This window comes from Rhineura floridana, chromosome 10 (assembly GCF_030035675.1).
Source record: "Rhineura floridana isolate rRhiFlo1 chromosome 10, rRhiFlo1.hap2, whole genome shotgun sequence".
Classification (NCBI taxonomy): Eukaryota; Metazoa; Chordata; class Lepidosauria; order Squamata; family Rhineuridae; genus Rhineura; species Rhineura floridana.
The window spans coordinates 52,221,569-52,247,535 of record NC_084489.1 but is presented as its reverse complement, the minus strand read 5'-3'; the positions used below and the strand labels follow the sequence as shown (position 1 = coordinate 52,247,535).

General features: G+C 43.6%; 1 protein-coding gene across 3 annotated transcripts in view; it reads left to right on the top strand.

Moving 5' to 3' along the window:
* DYNC1I1 (dynein cytoplasmic 1 intermediate chain 1) overlaps nt 1-25,967 on the top strand; it is a 366,417-nt gene that overhangs the window by 37,306 nt on the left and 303,144 nt on the right. Inside the window, exon 1 of one of the 3 annotated variants that reach the window (XM_061586641.1) lies at nt 18,531-18,719. The exons of the other annotated variants lie outside the window; for them this stretch is intronic. The gene's annotated coding sequence lies outside the window, so the exon portion shown is untranslated. Of the gene's footprint in view, nt 1-18,530; nt 18,720-25,967 lie in introns of those variants that run through there. 3 annotated transcript variants of the gene reach the window in all.

Sequence of the window (25,967 nt, the reverse complement as noted above, 5' to 3'; positions counted from 1 at the left end):
AAGGCAGCTTCCTATGTTCAAGCTGGCTTCCTCCCCTGCTGTTTTCCCCTTATACTCCATTTGATCTTCAGCCTTATCCAACTTGTGCAGTCTCTCACCCTATCAGGTCTTGGGATGTCTACAGAAGCCATACTTCCATTTTACCTGACTGCTGGCTGCATGGCATGACACCTTATCCTCTTCCAGGTGTCCCCTTTGTGCCTTTCCATCCATGTGCATAGGCTGGTGCAGAGGTCTGAGGTCTCCTCCAGAAACGGTCACAGCTCCTCCTCCTTCATACTCACCCAGACACAGCTCTCTAAAGAGAGACAACATATAGGCATAGAACAAGTCACTACCCTCTGAGCACCAAGCTAGACATGACAGCAAAAGTTCTGTAAATGTAAAATGTAAACATAGAACTATTTAGATCACATTGAAAAGTGAATGTGGCATTTGGGTACAGGGAGCAGAATCGTCTTGGCTTAGGTCCCTGCAACCTCTTTATCCATGTACTTCTCAGCCAGGGGCACTTCTCATATTACAGCCTTGTTTATCTTGGAAAAGCAACTCAGTGACAAATTATTATTTTATTTAAAAATTTACATATATTGCTTCTTATCCTCTGGTATCAATGCAACAACAACAGCTCTCTCTACAAATTGAAGACATCTTCTTTGACATGGATTTGAAACCTACAACCAGCAGTTGTTCCAAAGACCAGCTTTATATTTCAGTTGTCTGACTCTTGAGGTCCAAACTTATGATGGCATTGCAGCTTTCTCCTTTGCTTGTTTCTCTTCCCCTTACTTGTTCATCATGGGTTTGTTCCTTTTCTACACCCCGTGGGCAGTCAAGCAGTGGTCCATAACCCACAATTAAGTGTGAGTGATTCTTGTTAGAAATGTCTCTGCTTGTACTGTTTGCATGTATATTGTAAAAAGTCCACACATGCAGTGCAAATTGGGTATGGGTATCTCAATAGACAGAACATTAACAAATGATAACATGTACAATCTCTAGACTTTGAACCAAGAAAAGGCAGATGCACCCTTTTCCCTATAAAGAGTGACATTAAAAAAAATGAAGGAAACATTGAAATACAAGCACAGTGACATCAGTAAGTGAATTTTTAGAGGACTAAGTGGAGCATTGCGAAAGAGAAGCATTTCCTATTGAGTGATAGGCTATGATTTTTATAGGAAAGATGAATGATTCATGATAGAACAAAATATATACAATCAGTGCCTAATAATTGTGTATATGGTCTATTTGCATTCACAGGCCTGCATTAAGTTAATGTGTGCCAAAGCTGAGTCTGCAAATTATTAAGAATAAAGATTTGTTTTTTGCTTGATGCCAACACTAGCAATAATTTAGCTGCAAAGTCCTTGCAAGAAAGTAGTTAAAGGGAATTTCATAGTTATAGCTGATGCTATTCTGTTGTGCCAAGTGAAGGGGGAGATCTTGTATAGCATACTAATTGATGCTGAGGAGCAGATGTATCTTTGATGGTCACTGATGTTAATCTCTTTCTGGAACCCATTGTAGAAGGCACCTGGAGGCACAAACACCTTCAAGGTGAAGGCTGAAATTGTGCCCTGTGAATTTCTTGGAGAAAAAAGAATTTGTATGTCTTTGGAGCTGGCTAGGAAGGGGACGTTCAGGAGGGCTACAAGGATGCTGCTGTTGCTTTTTTAGACTGATCATACTTAAGAGTTAATACTACCTTTGGTGTACCTGCTTGCTCCCCATCTGCTCGACCTATACTCTCCAATACTTTTTCCTCTTTAGGAAAGTGATCATTTAAAGCTAATCCTTATATTTGAGGAAAGTGTTCAGTGCCCCCACATTGAGGTTGCCAGAAATCACTTAAGTGCATGTGCTAGTCTATCTATCTGAAAAGTCTCAGCAGTACCAGACCAATACTGAATATTTCATATTCAGGAATATGAATGAAATGCTGTCCATCTTTGTTCATGTGAATATAGAATAACTGATAGAACATTGGTAATGCCATATGCTGGAGAAGATTTATAAGATTTCTTACCCGCCCTTCACCATAAGATCCCAAAGCAGGTTACAACAATATAATATACTATTTTTAAAAAAATATTTCTTATATTGTGGTTTATTATTTGACAATTTGTATTCCATAGAATAGGAATATTTAATGTGAACAAGCCACCTGAATGAGGTCATGGACCACAGTTTGGGAACCTCCGGTATAGTGAATCATTACACTGTCATGCAGTAGCACAACTTTCTAGGCTAGGGTGTCATGATTTTAGGTTATTACTTGATGAGAATAAGGGTTAATAAGATATAAGGGGCAATCCTCCCTTTCATCTCATTGAGGTCTCCTGTAGGGTAATGGTTAAAGATACAAGCAAAGAGCAAAAACATTTTAATTTTCATTGACACACTGACTAGGCCAGGATTAGTCAACATGGTACCTGCCAGATGTCATTGGACTATTGGCCATGCTGCCTGGGACTGATGGGCTTTGAAGTCCAACATCTTCTGGAGGACGTAACATGGCTACCCCTGCATTAGCTCAAGGGTCTCACCGCCTCAGCTCCACGCTCATTAACAATATAGGGAAAGTACCTGTCCTGCCTTACAGAACTGTTGTAAGCATCACAAACAGTATAAGTGAAATGTTTTGAACTATATATGGGACAATGAGAAAGGATCTTAAAATAATAGCTGCATCATAAAATACATGGCTTTAGCCCTGCCATGGAATCATTGGTCCCTGCTCTTCCCAGAACTCACATCACATCCAACTTTCATGTCAGGGATGGGAAACCTTTTTCAGCCTGAGGGCCGCATCTGAGCAAGCTTCGAAGGGCCACATGCTAGTGGTGGGTGGGGCCAGAGGCAAAAGTGAGAGGAGCAATGCATGTAAATTTTAATTTGGTATAGTAGACTACATTCTGCATGCACTCGCACATGTGTGTGAAAGTGCACACCCCCCCTCTCTATCCTTCATCCAGACATGCAAGAAGCATGTTTAAGGACACATTTTGACCAGACAAAAGCTCAGAAGAAGCACAAAAGCCAGTGAAGGGCATGGCCTGGGAAGAGATCTGAAGGCCAGATAAAGAGGCCTGGAGGGCAGCATTGGGCACTTGGCCCTGAGGTTCCCTATCCCTGCTTTATGTCACGTGTATCACCTTAACAGAGTCTCACACTCAGGGGTGTAGTCATCACGGAGAGGTCATGGGGGGTCATAGATCCCTTACTTTTTTGGGAGCAGGGTCTCAGCCAGGTCCCTGTGTTTAAGCCACTCATCATGAAAGGGGTGTGTGTGTGTGTGTGTATGAGCCACCGAGAAGAGTTTTTGTCCTTTTTTGCTGACTGGAACTAATCAGACTGAAAGGAGGTGAGTCAGCCACTGAGAAGACTCTTCTCAGTAGCTAACACACAGCATCTCCTTTCATGCTGATTGGGTCTTAGGGATATCTGTTGTAGTGGTGTGTGAACTCACGAGATGACAGGGAGATGAGGGAAAGTGGGAAAGGTGGCAGGGCTGTGAGGGGGCATGGTGGTGTGTCTATCATGAAGGGACCCTGCACTTCTGAATTTGCCCTACACTACTGCTCACACTTGATGACCACCTGGTTCACTGATTCATGGTCAGTAATGGTTATGCAAGTCAGTGTTATGATGCTAGCTATCTAATTCCTTCATACACCATAATATGTTGTGCGCCTTAAATAATAACCAAACGGCTCAGAATGGTACATGTTGAGTTGGCAGAAATGAATAAATATTATGCATCACTATAAATAAAATATTGTACAGCAGCTTTTGTTTATTGTTAAGAGCCACACTTGTGGCTGTTATTTTGCTGCAGTACAGGGCATGCTGATAATTTGTTTTGCAACTACTGCTAATTAACTATTGTGTCTCTACCTTTTGCCTGGAGCTTTTAAACAATTTTCCTCCTATGCCAGCAATTTGACAGGAAGTTAAGAAAGGAAGCTCAGAAGGCCCAGATTACATATAAAGCCTGCAGGCAGCTGACAGGCAATTATGTCTAATAAGGTGTTATGAAAACCACAGCACAGCAGGTGCAGCATGGAGGAAGAGACAGCCCCCTGCTGGGTTTACATAGAGATCAGAAGGAAAGTTAAGGGATCGGAATGGAAAGAGCACATAAAATATGAAGCACCAAGGAAACAGGCCATCAGGCCGCAACAATTTGTAAAAGGAGATGTGCCAGGGTTCAAAACCTACTAGGACATTGCATTGTCTACCTCCCTATTCTAGATAGATTTTAGAGGGGGGATCACTGAGATTATTTAGTGCTCATGGCCTTTTCAGAGAGTGCCAGCTGTGCTTATTTTCAATTTCCATGCACTGGCTGTCATTGTCACAACATGAGTCAGTGCTAAAGCCAGCATAAATGTGCATCTTGCTGTTGCAAGTCTACTCTCGTGATGGCACACAGAAAGCATGTCTGGACTGACTTTGCATGTGCCCCTAATAAACCCTCGATCACTAGTGAAGGGAGATGTCAGGGACAGGACAGTTCTGGGGTGGGGAAACTTTTTTCAGCCTAAGAGCCACATTCCTTTCTGAGCAACTTTCTGGGGCTCACATGCTAGTGATGAACAGGCAAAGGCAAAAGTGGACAGAGCAACTCATGTAAATTTTACTTTGGTTCAGTAGGCTGGTTTCTGCACACACTCACACACACTTCTCTATCCTCTGTCCATGAAGGCAAGAAACATTAACAGGGTTCCACAACACATTCCAGCCAGGCAAGAACACCCTTTGTTGTTGTTATGCACCTTCAAGTCAATTACGATTTATGGCGACCCTATGAATCAGTGACCTCTAATAGCATCTGTCAGTTTGGATACTCTGTTCATAGGGTTTTTGTGGTAAGAGGTATTCAGAGGTGGTTTACCATTGCCTTCCTCTGAGTCTGGATGCATCTTAGTCTTGTGTCTCAGATTTGACCATTCTGCCTTGGGTGCCCCTGCTAGGAGTCTAGCCTCTTGGTCTCAACTCCTGATGGCATTGCTCTCAGCTTCTTCAACACTCTCAACCCCCCTCACCACATTAAGGTGTGCATCCTAGAGGGGGAAAAACATCTTAGGAGAGTGCAAAGCAGAACTGGTGAGGGACATTGCCTGGGGAGAATCCCGAGAGCCAGATGAAGAGGGCTGCATTTAGGCTCCAGGTCTGAGGCTTCTCATCCCCAAGTTAAAAGGATCAGGTAGCAGGTGACAGGAATTATTTCTGCCTGAGGCCCTACAGAATTGATGCTTTTCAGAATAGGCAATACTGGGCTAGAGGAATAAATATTCTCACCTGGTATGAAACAGATTCCTGTGAGAGCTCCCCTTTGCTCAGATCAGAATTGGCTTAGCATTTATGAGCTCGCTAACAAGTATTTGTAAAGAGTCATCTGTTTTCTGTTGGTGCACGAATGCCGATTTTGCAGCATGCATGAGCCTGCTCACATTCCACACACACACCGGATTTTAGTATCACTAGACATCCCATGATTGAAGCCATAGCGGATGCACCTGCAACAGCATCACTTGGATATTCTGCCAGTTGATCTGTTTGTGGAATAGCACAATGTTGTTTTATAAGTCATACCCATTTAAAAAATCTTGTGTATCTTCACAGCAACCAATGGATTCATCTTTAGTGAAGGATTGATGTTACAGAGCTGCTACATGTGCTCCTACAGAGCAGGTAGCTATGAGTGCCTTGTCTGCAGAATGCTGACTGAGCATGCACAGAATTTATGAATGGTGATAATTTATAATGATGATCAGCTTGAATGGAATAGCTGCTGATAGATAACAATTGAGAGAGAGGAGGAGCCACATAGCTGCTGGTCTTTCAGCTGAGCCAGTGGAGAGGGCCCTGTTGTCTTATCTCTCCCTCTGCTGCAGCTAGATCTTGTTTAACATTCTGAGCCAGAGAAGAACATCGAGGGTGGGGTAACTGCTTAATTTGTAATGCATCTGAGCATTCTGAGCTATAAAAATGTGTAGACCGAACCAGGTAACAGCACTTTCAACAGCCACAGTAAAGATCACCTTAAAAGTGTGGCGACTGTCTTGCCTCACTTGCCTCAAGGCTCCCAGGAGAGGGCAGGTTGAAGCAGCCACACTTACTTTTTAGTGTAGAGTCACATCCAGAAGAGCAGAGTCAAGTAAGTCAGTGCAGGCTATGCTGGATCACAACCAGCACAGTCTGTCAGGACCCTGGACAGGTCACTGTGGTAGGTGTTGACTGGAACTTTTCCAATGACAGCTATTTTCTCAGCAGCATGCTTTATAAAGGCATGTTGGTTTGGACCTGCTGTTAACCCCACCCCCTTGGTAGAGGCGTCTGTTTCTTAAGAGCCAAATTCTGCTTGTTCTTATGGCTTGGAAGTGGTGAGGACTCCATCAGAGGTGCCCTCTAGGAGCCAGGTAAAGTCATGTTCTTTGGCCTAGACAGTCCTATAGGAGAGGACAATGGTACCCTCTTCCCCTTCTGAGTCTTCCTCCAAGCCAGATTGGGGACTGAGGCCTTAGAAACTCTTTAGGTCTGCCACACCTCCCTATTTTTGTCTATGAGGCCTTTTTGGCCAAGCCACACCTACCTACCCTACACCTGTCATCACATATGGCATTTGATGTGGGGCAGGTAAAACTGCGACTAGGCCAAAAAGGGGTTGCAGCACCATCAATCAGCTGATTGGCAGCAGTTGCAAAGCCCTGTGCCTAGCACCCTGTGTGTAGTTGATTTGTGGAGATTCAAAGCACGATGCAGGGCTCTCTGCAAGCATCAATGATCAGCTGTGGTGTCATGCACCACAGAGGGTAACAGTGGGTCATCTAATGTCATTGTGATGTCAGTAGATTGACAGGTAGGTGGAGCAAAATTGGCCCATAGGATGTGAGATCCAGTTCCCTACTCAGCTGGATCCAGTTCCCTCCTCAGCTGGATCCAGTTCCCTACACCATCATAGAACATGACAGCAGCCACATTTGACAGTCAGCATGGGATGCCTAAAAATCATGGGTGGTACATGGTTCTTGAGAGCACACCACCCAATGTGGACCTTTCTGAACATGTTCTGCTTCTGCTACTTCTTATTTGTTGAGTGCCACTGATATATTGGTGGTAAATAGAAGTGCTATGGTTCTTCTTACAAGATGGAGATGAACTCCTGGTGGATGCAGTTACACACTGGTAAGTGCCTATGGTAAGCTGTATTTAGGGGCAGTGAGGGCAGCAAAAAACAATATTTTGCTGCCACTATCAAATCATCAATCTGCCACCCAGCGGAGCTCTTCAGCATTATCCGGGGGCTATTACACACTGGCCCCAAGGACATGGTAGAGCCATCTGAGGCCCGCTGTAATGAATTTGCTAGGCACTTCCAGGATAAAATCCTTAGCATCTGCCAGGACTTAGACTCCAGTGATATAGCAGGTGAATCAAGCGGGGTATCCAGAGCACAGCCTTGTCCCAATTTCTTGGATGAGTTTCAGTTGGTATAGCCTGAGGATGTTGACAAGGTGCTTGGACAGGTTCGTGCAACCACTTCTGTGCTGGATCCTTGCCCTTCTTGGCTAATAAAAGCTAGCAGGGATGGAACCAGGGAAGTGATTAATACCTCTCTGTGAGAGGGGGTGGTCCCTGGCTGTCTGAAAGAGGCGGTAGTGAGACCACTCCTGAAGAGACCCTTCCTGGACCCAGGAAATCTTAATAACTATAGGCCGGTAGCAAATGTTCCATTCCTGGGCAAGGTCCTTGAACCTAGTGGTGGCAGGCCAGCTCCAGACACTCTTGGATGAGACCTAGGGCCAGATTAAGGCCAACTGATGCCCTGTGCACAGCCCAACAATGGTGCCCCTCTCAGCCCTTCCATTGCTTAACTGACAAGACATTAAGACTCAATAAGTGCTGAAGGTGAAATAAGAGATTGAAAATTCAGTTTTCTTCCAGGCCAGACCCCACAACTATATTAAATAAAAACTGGTTTTTTTAAAATTTTATTTAACACTAAATAGCAGTGAGCAATATAAGCAAATTATTTACTTATAACTAGGGCAACAGAAAAATGCAAATTTTCAACACTGTTTTATGCATTTCTTAATAACATTGTTATAAGGAAAAAATGCAAATACAAAAACTTATTGAAAATGATTTTTAATCACCCTGCCAAAGATTATAAGGCAAAATAAGATCTGATATTCTCTACTGAAATTACGTTATCTTGAGAGCATACTTTTCAATTTTGAAAATCCTCTTTCTACAGAAATCGATGTTGGTGAACAATTTTAAAAAAAGATATTCTAATGGAGAAATATCATTATTTGTACGAAACAAAACATCTTTTATTCCATTGCTTTCTAACCTTGAAGATACATAGCATTTCAGCATACATGGATCCAAAGATGCAAAATAATGCTTATTGACATTGTTGCCTACTTATAACTTTATTTATACTTTAAAAAGTTTTCTCCTAGATTTTTTAATTGCAAAGTCTTTGATCAAGTCCTCAAAACTAATCTGGTGTAACAAATCTGCTTCTATACTTAGCAGAGACAAGGCATCCAGCCTGTTTTGTCGCATAGTTGTTCTGCTGTTTTTTTAATATGCTTGAGCTGAGAAAATGAGAGAATTTTAAAAGCCACAAAAGAATATGGATCATATATATTTATAATGATTAGAAAAACACTGAAATTCATGCAGAAAAACGTTGGTAAGACAGTCAAACATACTGAACTCTAGGTCTATGTCTGACACCTTCAAACTTTTAAACTTTAGTCACTCACCATACCAAAGAAAACGTTTTTTTAACAATTCAGATTAAAGTCGAATATGGCAGATAAGGAGAATTGCAAAAAATTCAACTAACGTTGAGTGTGGCAGTGAAAGAGTTGAGAGTTAAGGGCATGATAGCTAGGAGAGAAAACTCTGTGGTGCCACCCTTCCCTTGGTGCCCTAAGCACGTGCTTATTTTGCTTAATGGTTAATCCAGGGCTGATGAGACCGATTATCTGGATCCATTTCAGTCGGGTTTCAGGCCTGGTTTTGGCATGGAAACAGCCTTGGTTGCCCTGTATGATGACCTCTGTCGGGAAAGAGACAGGGGGAATGTGACTCTGTCGATTCTCCTTGATCTCTCAGCGGCTTTCGATACCATCGACCATGGTATCCTTCTGGGAAGACTGGCTGAGTTGGGAGTGGGACGGACTGCATGGCGGTGGTTCTGCTCCTACTTGGTAGGTCGGCTCCAGAAGGTGGTGCTTGGGGAACATTGCTTGGCACCCTGGACTCTCCAGTATGGGGTTCTGCAGGGGTCGGTTTTGTCCCCCATGCTGTTCAACATCTACATGAAACCGTTGGGTGCGGTCATCCGGAGCTTTGAAGTGCGTTGCCATCAGTATGCTGATGACACGCAGCTCTATTTCTCCTTTTCATCTTCTTCAGGTGAGGCTGTCAATGTGCTGAACCGGTGCCTGGCTGCGACAATGGACTGGATGAGGGCTAATAAACTGAGGCTCAATCCAGAGCAGACTAAGATGCTGCTAGTGGGTGGTTCTTCTGATTGGATGGTGGGTGTCCATCCTGTCCTGGATGGGGTTGCACTCCCCCTGAAGGAGCAGGTTCGTAGCTTGGGGGTTCTCCTAGAACCATCTCTGTCACTTCAGCTCAGGTAGCCTTGGTGGTACGGAGTGCCTTCTACCAACTTCGGTTGGTGGCCCAACTACGTCCCTATCTGGACAGGGATAACCTGGCTTCAGTTCATGCTCTGGTAACCTCCAAGCTAGATTACTACAATGCTCTCTACGTGGGGCTGCCTTTGAAGACGGTTCGGAAACTGCAGCTTGTGCAAAATGCAGCAGCTAGATTGGTAACAGGGACCAGAGAGTTCGAACATATAAAACCAATTCTGGCCCGCTTGCATTGGCTGCCTGTATGTTTCCAAGCTCGATTCAAGGTGCTGGTTTTAACCTATAAAGCCTTACACGGCTTAGGACCACAATACCTGATGGACCGCTTCTCCTGACATGAACCCACCCGTACACTACGCTCAACATCTAAGGCCCTCCTCCAGGTGTCTAGTCTGAGGGAAGCTGGGAGGGTGGCAACAAGGGAGAGGGCCTTCTCAGTGGTGGCCCCCAAATTATAGAATGATCTCCCTGATGAGGTGCACCTGGCGCCAACACTGTTATCTTTTCGGTGCCAGGTCAAGACTTCTCCCAGGCATTTTAGCATGTGTTTTTAAATTGTTTTTATTTTTTTTTAAATTGTGTTTTTAAATTTTTTTGTGTGTTTTAAAATTTGTATATTTGTTTTTATTATTTTTTATTGCTGTGAACTGCAATCGAAGAGAGCTTCGGCTATGGGGCTGTATATAAATGTAATAAATAAATAAATAAAATAAATTTGCCCCTTACAACAGATGACCAAGACAAGGGTGTGGGGCATGCTAGGGACTGATCATAAGTAGCAGGAAACTAATTAGGACAATTAAAGGAATGGGACTTGATGTAGAGGTTTAGAAGGGGAAAGTGTTATGTTAAGAGAAGATGTTTAGTATTGCAGCAGCATTAGTAAATCAGTCCTGTGAAGAGTGGATACAGCAGCTCCTAGGTGGTGATCCAAAGGCTGCTTACGTGGAAGTAAGATTTTTGCCACTGAATGGCAATGTGGTGTGTTTGGGGAATGTAGATTTAATTAGAGTTACATGGACTGTCTTGCCAGTCTTCATCAGGTACCACATAATTAATTATTACTGCAAAATCATGTGGTACATGATGGAGAAAATAATTATTACTGCAAAAGCATTGTGTGAGAGGGAAAAACCCCAGTGTTTATCCCAACAATGAAAACAAGGCTAACTAGAATTGGTGTGGTATTTAATTGCGCCATCTAGTGACGCCTCCCCAGTATAACAAAACAATGAGTTATAAGTACCTTGTCTTGTGGTCACTTCTGGGACCTTGGTAGCCATGAGGGGATGGGGGATAACATCTGAGTCAATACTTTGATTGTGGTTGTTTAAACATTGGGACACATCCTGCTTCCTGCTGTAAGTTAAAAGCTGAAACCTGTATAATATAGGAGTTGCTCACAACTGCTAACTTTGGGGTGATAGCAACATAGAAAACAGCTTTATTCCAAGTCAGACCTTTGGTCTATCTAGCTCCACACTGTCCACACTGACTGATTTCAGACAGGAGTCCATCCCAACCCCACCTGGAGATGCCAGGGATTGAACCTGGAACCTTCTACACACTTTCTCTTCCACTGATCTACAGATATGGAAACTGTTATGCTTTCCATGTAGTTTCTCATGACTGATTGTTGCAGCTTTAGTGAAGGCATAAGCATCTGCAGAGATGCTGCATTTGATGCCCAAGGGCCCCGGCATTGCTGGAGCCAGCCCTGCCAGTTGAGGAGAACCTTTGGCCCTCCATATGTTGCTGAACTACAATTCCCATCAGTTCCAGGAAGCATGGGCAATGGCCAGGAATGATGGGTTCAGCAACATCTAAAGGACCAAAGGCTCCCCACACCTTCTCTATACCATACGGCATATCTTTTAGTGTGTACAAACAATTGAAAATCGCTTTTTAAATGAATATGCCAGCAAGGGTAATTTTAGAGTTGGCTTACTTAACATTTCTTTTTGGATGAGTGGCATTGGGTTCTAGGTATGTAAAATGAAATTGATCTGTATCACCTCCCATTTCAGCAACTAGAGAGATGTGACATATATTTTCTCATCATTACAAGTTGATCCATATGCTCATGCTGAATTAACTTTGAATGAAGCCTGTGGACCACTGGTGGTCCACGGACCACAGTTTGGCAACCCATGGTCTATTTAATTTATATCCTGCCCTCACTTCCAAAGCAGATCTATTTAATTATATATATAGAAAAGGGCAGGACATACATGTAATAAATAAATAAATAAATAATCCTTGATATGATGGTTCATACACTGGTTAGAGTTTAAAGGTGTGTACAACACAACATCAGGACTGTGTTGGAGATATAATGCCCAACATGTTGAGTTTATACATATCTAGTGGAAATTGGCATTGTAATTCAACTCAGAATTTTGGGTTTGAGAGTTCATAAGCAATCCCTGCAATTTAAATATAAGGTTTGATCTTGTTTTAACTATGCTTGGAAGCAGCCTTGGAAGGGTTTTGCCCTGAAACGCAGAATATGCATTTCTTACATAGATAACAACATAATATGTACACCACAGTTTTTCCTTTTAAATGACCCAAGTGGTCAAATAAAGAGGGGGACAGGACAGAGAACCTGGAAGTCAATGGTCTGGGACGATGGGAGTTATAATCCAGCAACATCTGAAGGGCCACAAGTTGGTCCCACACTTGTGCAAGTAATACCAGTATTTGAGGAATGGAGAAGGAAAGTTTGATGATGGTGCATCAGGCAAAATTGGGTATAAACACCTCATCTCATTTTGTGAAAGATAGAGGGGAATTCTTAATTTTTTGGATTAAGAAATTCCTCAGCAGAATATGTGCACAGGTAAATTCTACTAATGGTATAGATATTCTAGTAATTATTGAACCTAGTATATCCCCCCCCTTCTGACTCTTGGACTGTCAGTCACAATGGAGCTCTCTCTCCACCAATCCTGGCATATTCCTTAAGAACAGACACATATTTTGCTCTTGCAAAGCTCTCCTTCCCCCAAAGCACTGGGACTGGAGAGCACTGGGAAAATTGATTCTGCCATCTTCCTTTAGCTAGAGATATAAATTTTGATTTTGCAAAGCTGATCTTTCTCCCCTCACACTGTGTCATTAAGCTTAGAAACATAATTTCACTTTTCACAGACACTTGTCTATTCTTTTTTATGTCTGGATTGCTGACATTCTGCTTTGACTCGTGCTTGCATTGTATAGATCCCATTGTAGAAGCACAAAATCCTTTTGAGGTATCCTGCCTTACCTCGTTACTTGGGATTCATCCAAAGCCAATGAACACTCTGGTTCAAAGTATGGGCTCATCTACATGGAATATTTCTTCGTAGGAAATACACTTCTTTTACCTTTGCTGTTCATTTGTGTGGCAGGAAACTCCAGTCCGCCTAAAAAATAGAGTTCTCCCAGGTGGAGAAAACAGACTCAGTTGTTCAGAGAAAGCAATACTTGCACGTTTATTGTCTGCTGCAGCAGGATCACACTTACTCAACCCACAACAGGATCAGTAGGTGAAGAGTGCGATGATGACATTAAAAGGCGGCTTATACTTATACACAAAAGTAATCAAGTTAAGCAAGAAGTTTGGGGGGGTCCTTCACATTCCAGGATCAGCTTGACTGGATTAAGCAGGAAGTTCCTTATCACCGAGTCAGCTTTTCTTTTATCACCCTCATTTCCTTGAGACAGTTCCCTTAAAACATTTACCTTGGGGCATCTCCTGATAACTTTTTCTCAGGAATACTTGAGGGGAGAGGGAGTACTTAGTTATCTTCCACAATTTGCATCACCTGCAGTCCCTGCTCAAAAGTTAGCTGCCAATCGCTTTTTCCCTTTCACACAAGCAGACATTCCTCTGGGGAGGATTAATCTTGCTTTTTCCTTGTGGCCCTGCCCTCTAATTATACATTTCTACTCCCTCTGGTTTCTAGCTGACCAAGCATGCTCAGTCTGTTCTACCAGCTGTAGAAGGTTCCTTTAAAAAAAGAGGGGGAGTGTGAATATCTGTGTTTTCCTGGTAGGATACAGCTGAAATACAAATCTTTGAGCAGTGTTATGCTTTTGTATACAAGTTAGGGGGAAAAGAAAATAAAGACACAATTTCCAGCAAAATAAAAAGGCCAGCAGAATGAAGGAAAACAGCTGGAAGTTGTCTACCTACAGGAAATAAAGTGAATGAAGGAAGGATGAGGGAATGAATGTGGAGAGGGAACGACTGACACACCCACCTAATAGCATTGGTGCAAAGCATATGAAAGCACTAGAGAAAGGGAGTGAATGTCCTGCCCAAACTCAAAGAACTCAGACATGGCTGTGTTTTTGCTTTTATTGAAGTAAGAGACAGTTTCAATTCAGTGTGCTTCATGAACCTACCTATGGCTTACTCAGAACTCAGCATCTCTCTAGGTCTAACTAGGCACAACTTCGCTGCACTAAGACATTGACTCAGCAACTACTTCCCCCCCACTTGGCTTAAGTAAGGCTGGGCAGGCACCCTATTTGCATGTGCTAACTGTCACTGTTGGGAGCATGCATGCAGGCAAAGACTCCTCCTCAACTGTGCCTGTTGAGTTTGCTGCTGCATTCACCTCCTGGCATGAGGCAAAGGCAGGCCCCCCATCACCATACTGTCTTCTCCCTCCCCTAAAATAATAACTAGCTTATGCTCAGTGATCTTATCTAACTGCAGGTCATATATTTACTTATATATAGAGATCTGACAAGGGTGGATACTGCTCTTACCATTTCTATTAATCTTGACATTATTTTTAATCTTCACACACTTCCTATAAGGGTTCCTTTTTCTCTTCTGTTGTTATCTACCAGATTAGTTTCACCTATGGCTGAAATATCAACTATGGCAACAATACTTTGAACCTAGTTTTGCCTCACAAATTAATATCACTGGTCACAATTATGTCAGTACTAACTACTTACCACTGAGAAAACATCCTTCACAAAGAATTATGTCAGTTTATTTTCTTCTTTAAAAAATGGGGTCTTGGCACTGAATGCCACACCTATTCCATTATTGATGTTTGTCATGGTATTTGTCTTTTAACTGTTGGCCTAAATCTTTGTGTGTGTGTGTCTGTGTCTGTGTCTGTGTCTGTGTCTGTGAGTGAGTGAGTGAGTGAGAGAGAGAGAGAGAGAGAGAGAGAGAGAGTGAGAGAGAGAGAGAGAGAGAGAGAATTGCCCTAGGACCGCACAACAGAAGGTAAGCACATTCTGGCCTCTCCTGTTGGCCAGGGCATCAAGGGTCAATGGAAGGCTGCCTCCCAGAAAGATCAGAATGGAAGAGAGCAGTCTATCCATCAGCCAAATGAGCTTTACTTCTCTCCTTAGATTGTGGGCATGCTAGACACTTCAAAAGCAGCGAGAATGGTTTTTTTGGCTATGTTTTGAAGCTAGTCTGTCCTCTCTAGGCCATATGTCCCTTCCCCACTGCTGATTTCAAACATTTTAGGACCACCCATAGCAAAGTGTTGGACCAATCACTGTCTCTGCCTCAGCCTATAACAAAGTGTTTCCATTGGCCACACCTGGCAGACAAAGGGTTTGATCTACCAATCAGTTGTGAAATCTTCCTGAAGCTGAATTTCTTTGAAAAAACCATGCACTTGAGCTGATCCAACCAGGGTTTTAAAGTAAAAAGGGGTATGGTAATGGTAAACAATGTCATTATTTGAATTACAGATACTTAGGGCTAGGTACAGTTGGCTATTGGTGGGGACACCAACCTTTTTAGGGCCATGGGCATATTTGGAGTTTTGAGTGAGTGCCATAGGTCCTATCCCTTCTGGTCCCTTTTATCCCCCCTTCCCCCAGATCAGCCCCCTGAGAGACAGAAGAAAAGTGCACACTCACAGACTTTGCTTTTCCAAAGGATTTCGTGAAAGTTGGATCAGTAGAATCAATCTGACCCTTGATCACACAGAGCTGGAAGAGGAAGTGGGAAAGAGTGTCACTCTTCCAACTTCCATCTTCAGCTCTCTATACTTTTCAAGGAAGAAAATGGTAACCACCCTCACAACCTCATGACCAATGCGGCAGTGAGCAAGGGGCGGGAGGGCTTAGAGGCTTAGTGGGTATTAAGGAAAGATCTCAAGGGTGCCATTGTGCCCATGAGCACCATGTTGATGACCCCCTGGAACAGCAGGACACTAAGACAGACGATGTTATAGACTTTACAACCAGGTGAAAATATATTGAACCTGGAAGGTCATCCGTCTTTGGTGTTGATATCCTAAGGGGAAATATGGGTAGAGCAGTGCCCCATCCCCAAGACCACGTAATTCCTCCCTGCCTCTGATGTGATATAAGTGAACTTCTGCATTGAGGAGCTGTCTGTATCCATGGAAGCTCCTTGTGACTGAGAACCCTGGAAGATCAGGTTTGTCAATTGCACAGGGAGCCTCCATGAATACAAAAGGCTCACTGCTACAGAAGTTCACTTTTATCACTTAAGGGGCCAGGAGAATTTGCATGGTTAGGGTTAAACACGCTAGACTTGTGTTTGTGCAGCCCTGCTCTACCCATTTTCCCTCTTACCCACCTGAAGAGAACTAGTTGAATGAATATTGTGAATTGATTTGTTTTTGTATTTTTGATTTAGATTTTCAAAAACCTAAAAACAAACATTCAAGCGTATATCAATTTGCAAGGTGCTATTGGTCTCCATGATATACTGTAGTATTACTGTATCTTTATCTTTCAGAGATGGGGATTTTGCTTCATCATGTTCCAAGAATGCAGCCCATATTTGTACTTATTCAGTTCAAATCCTTGTGTATGCTTCTGTTACCTTTCTGCTGTTACTTGATGTGTTGGTACATACAATAAAACTGTACTAGTCCACGGTAAATGTATTGCTCGTGTGTGTTGTATTTTGATGGCATAAAGATGGATTGATTTATTGTGATCTCTTAATAGCCTGTATTTGGCAAACAAATACTTTTCTCAAGCTCCCTTCCATGCAAGGAACAATCTGGAGTGTCAGCTTGGAGAAAACACAGGCTTGAGGTTTCGTATGCCTAATATAACACATGGAGACGTGGCATCTTACTGTGCTGATTTGCAATGTGGTTGGCTTTTTTCCTTTGAAGACTGAGATCAAGTGGTTCAGGAATGGAAAGGAGGATTCCACAGTGTGGACCACAGAGGTCACCTGAAATGGGGATTGGACCTTCTAGATTCAGGTGATGCTGGAGAGGCAGCTGGAATGTAGAGATGTCTACACCTGCCAGGTGGACCATGCCAACTTTGACGGCCCTGTCAGTGTGCAGTGGGAGCCACAGTTAGACTCTACCAAGAGCACGATGTGGATAGGGATTGTGGGGTTGGTCTTTGCGGCAACTGGACTCATCCTTTATATAAAGAACAAGAAGAGTGATGGTGGCAGTACCAGGGGGAATATGGACCTCCATTGAAACCCCATACCTTTCCCAAAATGGAAGCTCTGAAGGCATCTGCTTTATTTCTTCATAGGAGGCCCTCCCAGTGTTTCCCAGTTGTTTCTAATGCATCTAAAAACTGTTATAACTCACTCTGGAATCTCAGAGGTGAAGAGCAGGTAATAAATGTAAACAATCAGCAGCAGCCCTGCCCGCTGCCCATGCATATGCACACAACTGTATGCGTATAGGAAAAGTATCATGGTCGTGCCAGGGTTAGAAATCATGAGTGTAAGCCCAATGCACGTGCATGGCCAGTTCTTACATTTTATCCAACCCATGGAAGTTGGCGGAGTAAGGGAAGACTGGAAGGTAAGGCCAGTTGTCTTGATTGGACTGCCTTCCAGATAGATTTGAAGATGTTGTGTGGGTGGGTGTTAGATGATGGCTACAGAAGGCTGTAGTCCACAAAAGTGCATGTCACAATTATTATTTTATTTTTACTTGCCATAGAAGCCATTTTGGGAGGCCTTGGCAAGTCTGTCCTTCCTGGTTTCACAAGCTCAGAAGCACAACAGCATTGCCTCTGCTGGTTTTCACATTCCAGAGGGGTAGCTGAGCTAGTCTGTTTCAACACACACACACACACACACACACACACACACACACACACACACACACACACACTACCATTTACTTACTTACCATGAAAAATCTGTTGTTCTAAGATGCCACAGAACTCACCTTTATTTCTGTGGCATCTTAAAGGCAACAGATTTTTCATGGTATCAATTTCTGTGGGGCAGATATCACATTTTATCAGGAGCGCAAAGAGTTCTTCTCAGCTGGTAAATATCTGCCAAGAACAGACACTTTTTATGCCATGAAATTATTGATGTCACAAATCTGCTCATCTTTAACAAGATGCCACAACACACATGCAGGTGCACATGAACTTTTGTGTGGGTGTTGGTTTTGTGATCGCAGCCCAGCAGACTCCTGCTGCCAATCATCTCCCCTTCCTTTAGGGCCACATGCGACGCCCTGTCCCCCGACAGGAACACAGGATGCTCTCTTATACCGAGTCAGACCATTCGTCTGTCTAGGTCAGGACTGTCGACACTGACTGGCAGCTGCTCTGCGGGTTTCAGACAGGGGACATGAGGCTTGAACCTGGGCCCTTCTGCCTGCAGAGTTGATGCTCTCTGCCACTGATCGACGGCTCTCATCCGCCCGTGTCCCTCTACCTCCCCTTCCTCACCGGCCTAAAGTTGGCAGTGTAGATTTGGGTTAATTTGGCTCCGTCGGGTTTGCAAGGGGGCGGGGAGGGAGAGATGTCAGTGCCAGGGCCCAGGGGGGAGGGAATCGGCGGTTGCTGGGCGGAGCCAGCCAGGCCAGCGTGAGGCAGCACATTTCTCGGTGGCAGCAGGAGCAGCAGCAGGAGCAGCGCCGATTCGCATCCTGCAGCCAAGAGAGGGGCGCCGGGCGTTAAGCATCCTTTCCCCGCCCAGTTGGGGCCAGCCAGGGATCCACTCTCCCTCTTTTTGGCACCTCTCCGGACGCATCCTGCCTGCCCCGGGTTAAGGCAGCACGCAGAGGCTTGGATTATCCAGGCAAGGTAATGCCAGCCGCTGAGGGGGCGCGTGTGGATCTAGATGGGCGATGATGCCAGTCTCTCTCCCTCCCTCCCCTGCCCCTCCCTCCCCTGCCCTTGAAAGATGCTGCAGCTACATCGGTTTCTTCTTCTTCCCGGGCTGAATACAAGGCTGCAGAGCTTGGGAGGGAAGGAGGACCCCGGCAGGGCTTCGATCTAGTTATAAGAGCCTCCGCTGGCAAGGACTTGCTGGGTGGGAGGGTCCTCGGCAGTTATTTGAGGATTGTTGGGGGATTTTGTTTATTTTCGTTAATATCGGATGCAGAACAGCGTGGATGTTATTTCCAGAGCTGCACCGAAAGCCTGTCGGAGGCGCCCCCTCCACGACAAAAATATGTCACCCAAGAAAAAAAAAGGGGGGGGGAACTGAGGCATCTCTAGATGGGTCTTACTTTAGCGCAGGGGCTTGGGGCCCCCCAAGATGGCTAATCTGATTCTCCGCGGGTGGTGGTGATGGGATCAGATACATCACTGCTTTCAAGCATGCTGCGTGCGGCTCAGCTTCACAGCAACGAGCCCGCCCATATTCTTGTGCATTACCAAAAAGCCAAGTACCTGCTATGCAGTGCTGAGAGAAGAAAATGGAAGTAATGCTATTTTGGGAATGACTAGGTTGAGCTCAGCACTGAAGGGGTTAAACCAACTAGGAAATTGAAATGGGGGGGGGAGAAATCAGCCTCAACCTATCAAGTAAGGAGGATATAACAGCAATATAGCCTCCAAGATCTACATTTGATAATAAATTCAACTGAAGATGAATCTGAGAGTGAGGCCATTTTTACCATTGGGAAGTTATAACAGTGCAAGTCTAAACATGTCTACTCAGAAGTAATCATAATCAAAACCCAGTGAATTCAATGGAATTCTCTTCTAGGGAAAGGATTACAGCCTTGTTTACCAATAATAATAATAATAATAATAATAATAAATGCCTATAGCTGCTTAGGTCCAAAGCTTTAAGTTAAGTGAGCTAATCTCAAATCTCTTTTAATCATTTGAATCCTATTAAACTGTTTCTGTCTTATCTTGGATCATATATTTTATTTGGATTTGAGCTTGCAATCCTGTATCTATCTATGTGGAAGTAAGCCCCATTGAGTTTAATTTATTTATTATTATTTTTAAAACTTATATACCTCCCGACTAGCAATAGCTCTCTGGGCGGTGAACGTAAATGCAATAAAATACAGGAAAATACAAAAGCATAACAATCTAAAATCAAATTTCACAATCTAAAAACTGCATAACTAAGATCAAATTACAAACATTACCATCATTAACAAAAAATTAAAATGCCTCGGAGAAGAGAAAGGTTTTAACTTGGCGCCGAAAGGATGATAGGGTCGGCGCCAAGCGCACCTCCTCGGGGAGACTATTCCATAGTTTGGGGGCCACCACTGAGAAGGCCCTTGATCTTGTCACCACCCTCCGGACCTCCCTATGGGTCGGGACCCGGAGGAGGGCCTTCGTAGCAGACCGTAGTGTACGAGCCGGTTCATAATGGGAGAGGCATTCCGACAGATATCATGGTCCCGAGCCGTATAAGGCTTTGTAGGTTAATACCAACACTTTGAATCTGGCCCGGAAGCGTATTGGAAGCCAGTGCAAGCGGGCCAGAACAGGTGTTATATGGTCCGATCGCTTCATTCTTGTTAGCAGTCTGGCCGCCGCATTTTGCACCAGCTGTAGCTTCCGAACCGTCTTCAGAGGTAGCCCTACGTAGAGCGCATTACAGTAATCCAAACGTGAGGTGACCAGAGCATGTACTACTGATGTAAGATCCTCCTTACTCAGGTAGGGACGTAGCTGGGCTACCAACCGAAGTTGGTAGAACGCATTCCATGCCACCGAGGCTACATGAGCCTCAAGTGACAGGGAAGAGTCTAGAGTTCAATAGGATTACCCCCCATGTGATTGGGGAAAAGGTTGCATCCTAAATCACTCAGGGATACATTCCGTTAAAGGTCACCATGGCTCCTCTCTTTTATGCAAAGGTATGATGGGGCAAGTGCTTACACACCATTTGAGGTTTTGAAATGCTGTCCCTGGCATTTTATAGCCTCTCCAGCTATGAAAAGGTCCTATAAAAAGACAGGCCTTTAATATTTCATTGGGCGGAGAGAATTGAATCAGGTGCACCTTGTCTGATCCTGGCAGCTTCATGAGAGGAGAAACTGTACTTGTGAAATTTCTCCTTTTTATTAAGGCAGGGGTGGGAAACCTGTGGCCTTCCAGTTGCTCCTGTACTTTAACTCCCAACCCCCCAACTATTGGCCATGTTGTTTGGGGCTGAGACTCCTCTGTAGTAAGGGCATGGATATCTTGTCTCCCGACTGAGTCATATCACTACCCCTCCATTGCACAGTCATTCCCTTTCCTGCTCTCTCTGAGCTGCTTTGACCACTTACCAGGATCCATACTGTATATGCTAATGTTACAGTCACATAGCTATAGTTCTATACTTATATTAAGATAAGTTTTAGAATTTCTGAGTTGTGTGCTGTTTAATGCTGGATCCGTTTTATATATGCTAACAGTTATAGTTTTATAGCTATACATTTATACTTATATGAAAATATGTTTTAGAATTTTAGAGTTATATGCTGTTTTAAACCCTGATATTTTTATCTGCTTTTCCTCTGGTCTTTGAATGTGGATTTGATTCTAGTGGTGTGTGTTTTGTGGCTTACAGCAGGGTTGAGGAACCTTTTTCACCCTGTGGACTAGATCTTTATTCCCCCCCCCAAGCCAACTTAGGTGAGCAGGAGTACCCACTGGTCAATCATCTGACATCATGATGACATCAAGCAATCGACAGGTGTCAAAGTGCAGTGCTTCACAATTGCACAACAACCTGCTGGTTCTGGGCCCTTGAAAAGAGCTGTGCAAGGGGCTTTTCAAGCCTTATAGTGTAATCCACCCTGGGATTGTTAGTTGATGGGGAGACTAGAAGTTTAATTTTTCAAGAAGTAGCCAACTGATGCTCTTGAATATGAATCCTTAGGTAGCCCAGATGGCACCACGCTCACACAAAAGGCAAGTACCAACAGCCTGGGGGATGCCCAAGGTTTGCAGAAGTACAAAATACACACACACAGACTCAAAACACAGCAGAAGGGGGCAAGGGGAAGGGCTATGCCTCGGTGGTACAGCATCTGCTTTGCATGCAGAAGATCCCAGGTTCAGTCCCCACCTTCCTGAAGCAGGGCTGGGTGAGCCTCCTGCCTGAAACCCTGGAGAGCCACTGCCCGTTATAGTGGACAACAATACTGAGTAGATGGACCAATGGTCTCACTCGGTATAAGGCAGCTTCCTATGTTCCTGAGGGAGAAAAGCCCACACGGTAGTCCATGGCCACAAAATTGTGACCGATTGTTGGGAGGGGAAACTTGTGTGTGTGTACGTGGGAATGGAGTATCCTGCACAGTGGCTGGCTGGCAGGAACCCTGAACAGGAGCACTCTACATTGTAACATTTTGTTGCAGGTCCCATCTGTGTTATTCTAATAAGCATCCTGGCCAATCTAGAAGGGCTCTAGATTTGGGGCAAATTTGACCATTAATCCCCAGGGAGTAAAATTAGGAAGGTTGTAGAGCCCTGACACCCAGGAGAGAACAAATGGCCGCTCTTTTGAGTTGGTTTTAGGGAGTCGTGGTGGCACTTACCTGGGTTTGGGGTACCAGAGGGCCAGGAAATGTTCATGCAAAAAGGCCACATGCACAGCAACACTTCCATCTTCTTACCCTTACCCTGATAAAACAACTTAAGGATTGTATAATTCCTGGTTCCTGTGATAAACTTTGGTTCATTGTGATAATCAAAAAGCTTTTTGTGGTTGATGACCTCATGAAACATACACCATTGAGGAGCAAAGCAGGACCAGTTGGGCAGCATGAATGAGCATGCTGCTGCTTCACCCTAAACCGTGATAAGCCAGAAACATTGGTTTGTTTTTATGTGTGAATGCAGTCATTACCTTCTCTGAAAAATAGAGGCAGCAACTGCTTTCTTGGCTATAGATCTGTCCTCTAAGAACTGGCTGGGGCGATGGGAGTTGCAGTCCAAAACATCTGGAGGGCATGAGCTTGGGAAAGGTTGCCCTTAGTGCATGTCTCTTTTCCCTCTTCAAACCATTTATAGTGATTTCCATCACAATATCTTTATCCTTAATGTAGTCAGTTGTTTAATTTAATTTTAAAAACTTCTTATCCTCACCCTTCCACCAAAGAGCACAGGGCAAGATGTAAGGGTCCTTCCTCTCATTTATCAGGTCTGGCATCAGTGGGCAGCCAGTTCAGGCCTTGGCCAAGGGCCCCTGAAGGCCCCTCCTTAGGCTGGGAGGGTGGAGCTCTGGATTGTGGAGCCCAGCAACCCATCACTGCTGCAGATCACGGAACTGCAGGCTCCCATGCAACACCCCCTGATACAGGAGGCATGGTCTTAAATAACCCCACCCGCCCCACCTACTTCCCATGTCACTGCATCAGCACGCTGTGCACACATTCCTGCCATCACCCAAGATGGTGGCGGGGGCATCTTTAAGGCTTAGAGTGGCTTAGAGTATCATCAGAGCCAGTGGCGGCTGATGGCTCCATGTCAGTGGGGCAGTGGAATACACGCTGGGCTTTAATCTGAAAGGTCAAGGAGCTGGCCAAGGTGCTGAAGATAAAAAAAAAATTCAGTACCTTGGGTAGGTCCTTAAAATTTGGACTAAAACCACAATCCTTTTAGCATGCCACACTGTTCTAAAAGGACCAGCAAGAAGCAAAAAGAGTGTGAATTCCTCTCTGGAAGCCAGCATGCAGCCCCAATAAGCCAAAGTTTAGTTTACCATGATGTGTGAATGAGGCCAGTATGAGAAAACACTCATCACAAGAATATCAGATTTCAAGCTGTTGCTTGAAAACAGGGAAGGCTGTGTTGATTTAAGTTTGCAGCATGGATTTTGACTGAACTGTAGAGTTTGGGGGATGGAACAACATTTAATCTCAGTTTAACAATTTTCAAATGTTTACTTGCAACTACAGTTCCCAGGATTCAGGGTTGGGGTGAACGTGCTTCAAATGTGTGGTGTGTATGCTGCCCTCGTGATCCTAAAATAAGGAAATACATTTCACTTAAATCAATGTGACAAAGCTTTCATGTAAACTTCTTTGGAGGGGAACAGGGGATTAGAATGTCAGTCTTTCAGCTTTGCTCTATGTGTTGTATCTTTCCTTATCTCTCCTGATGTCTTCCAACATTGTAACTGATATTATTTAGATTGCATTCCATTAAAAATGTTTCCAAAATATAATTTTAGAAGTACTGTATATGCAAGAAGAGGGTGGGTCTTCCTAACTTCAACCTTTCTGTGACATTTTTCTGTGTCTCTACTAACAAAATATGCATTTAATGGAGAGCAAGTCAGTTCCCCCATACTGGGAAAGCAAGAAATTCCATCTGTGTGCATAGTACATTTAGGCCATCCCTGCAAGGATCAGTGAGGTTACCAGGTCAATTGGTGATAATACTGAAAAGCTGTTTTTGCTTGCTATGTTATTGTTTGTTGTTATGTTACTGTTTTATTATTTTTTGTTATTAGGAAATTGTTTTTGCAATTGTTTTTGAGATGTATTTCTGTTCACCTTGTTGTAAGTCGCCTTGAGCACATTCTTTTGTGGAAAGACGGCATACAAATAAAATAATGAATGATGAATTGTTAACTGGGACAAATGTGAAACTGTTACTGGTTTCCTAAACTGAAACATCTGCAACTTTTGCATAGTCTTGAAAGACAGAAAGTAAGTTTGTTTTTCTGTTTTTTGGTAGCCTTCTGAGTTCTGAATTCTGGCCTCTGTGGAATCCTATCCTGTAGGCTAACATTAAACACATTCACTGAGTGCCAGTCCTCAAAATGGCGCTACCAATACACAAGAGGAAACCCCGAGGCTTGAAGAGGTACAGAAAATCTTTAGGAAAAAGGGAAAAAAGAGGGGACTCAAAAATAGTCTATTGAGGTCTGGACATGCTCAGTGGGCCTAGAATGCTGACTGCTGGGGAAAGAGGGAAACAGAATTCTGGGGCGGGAGAATGCTGGACAGAATGGAGTATGCTAGACAAGGGCATGTCTGGCTGGCTGGAACTCTGAGCAGGAATATGCCATGCTGCAACCTTTTTTGCAGGTCCATTATGAAACACGGGGTTATAATCAAGTAAGTCCTGCTCAGAGTAGATCCACTGAAATGAATGACCCTGCGTTCGCTATGTCTATTAAATTCAGTGGATCTACGACTAGCATTGAATACTACCTTCAGCTTCCTAATTGGCAGTGACAAAAGAGATGCTGAATTTCTCATAACATTAACAAAACAGAACAATTGTTTAAACCATCTACCTATTCTTATTTTTCTAATAACATTTCTATTAACTATACTTTCCAGAACAGCTGGTGGACAGAGGGGCAATTACCCATATTGTTTCGGAAGCAGAAAATACTTTAATATACAGTGACAAAATACACTGAGAAGAGAACATTTTTAAAATAAGGATTAATTTATAGGACTAAGATAAGTAAGATAAGCAGTGCAGTGGGCTTGAGGATGAAAGATTCTGGGAATGTATGGGCATAACATCTTTGTCAGTGAAAAACCCAAGAGGCTACAAAGAAATCACATTATAAATGTAAATATAAAAAATTATTTATATTTGGAAAAATAGCTTTCCTGGATCAGTTTTGCTGCAAGTAAAAATTATGCAAAATTAGCTTGCAGCCTCATGCTAAACATATCTAATGGATCAAATCACATTTTAAGGATTAAAAATTGGTGGAGTGCAGAGGCTAAGACTGAGCTACTAATCAGAAAGTCCTTGGTTTGAATCTTAGCATGAAGTATCTAGATGACCTTAAGTCAAATCGCTTTTCAGTCCTCTCATCTGCAATGTCGGGATAATAATACTGACCTACCTTGCAGAGTTGTTGTAAGGATTGCAACATGATCATTTAGAAGGACAATTTTGAACGCTCGAAGTTGGGTTAGCTAACATGGTGCCCTCCAGATGTTGTTGGACTACAGCTCCCATCAGCCCCAGCCAGCATGACTAATAATCAGAGATGATAGGAGCTGGAGTCCTGCAACATCTGGAGACCACCACATTGGCTATCCCTGCTCTAAAGAAATTGCTAGGTATTGTTATTAGGACAAATTATTATTACCAATCATCATAATGGAA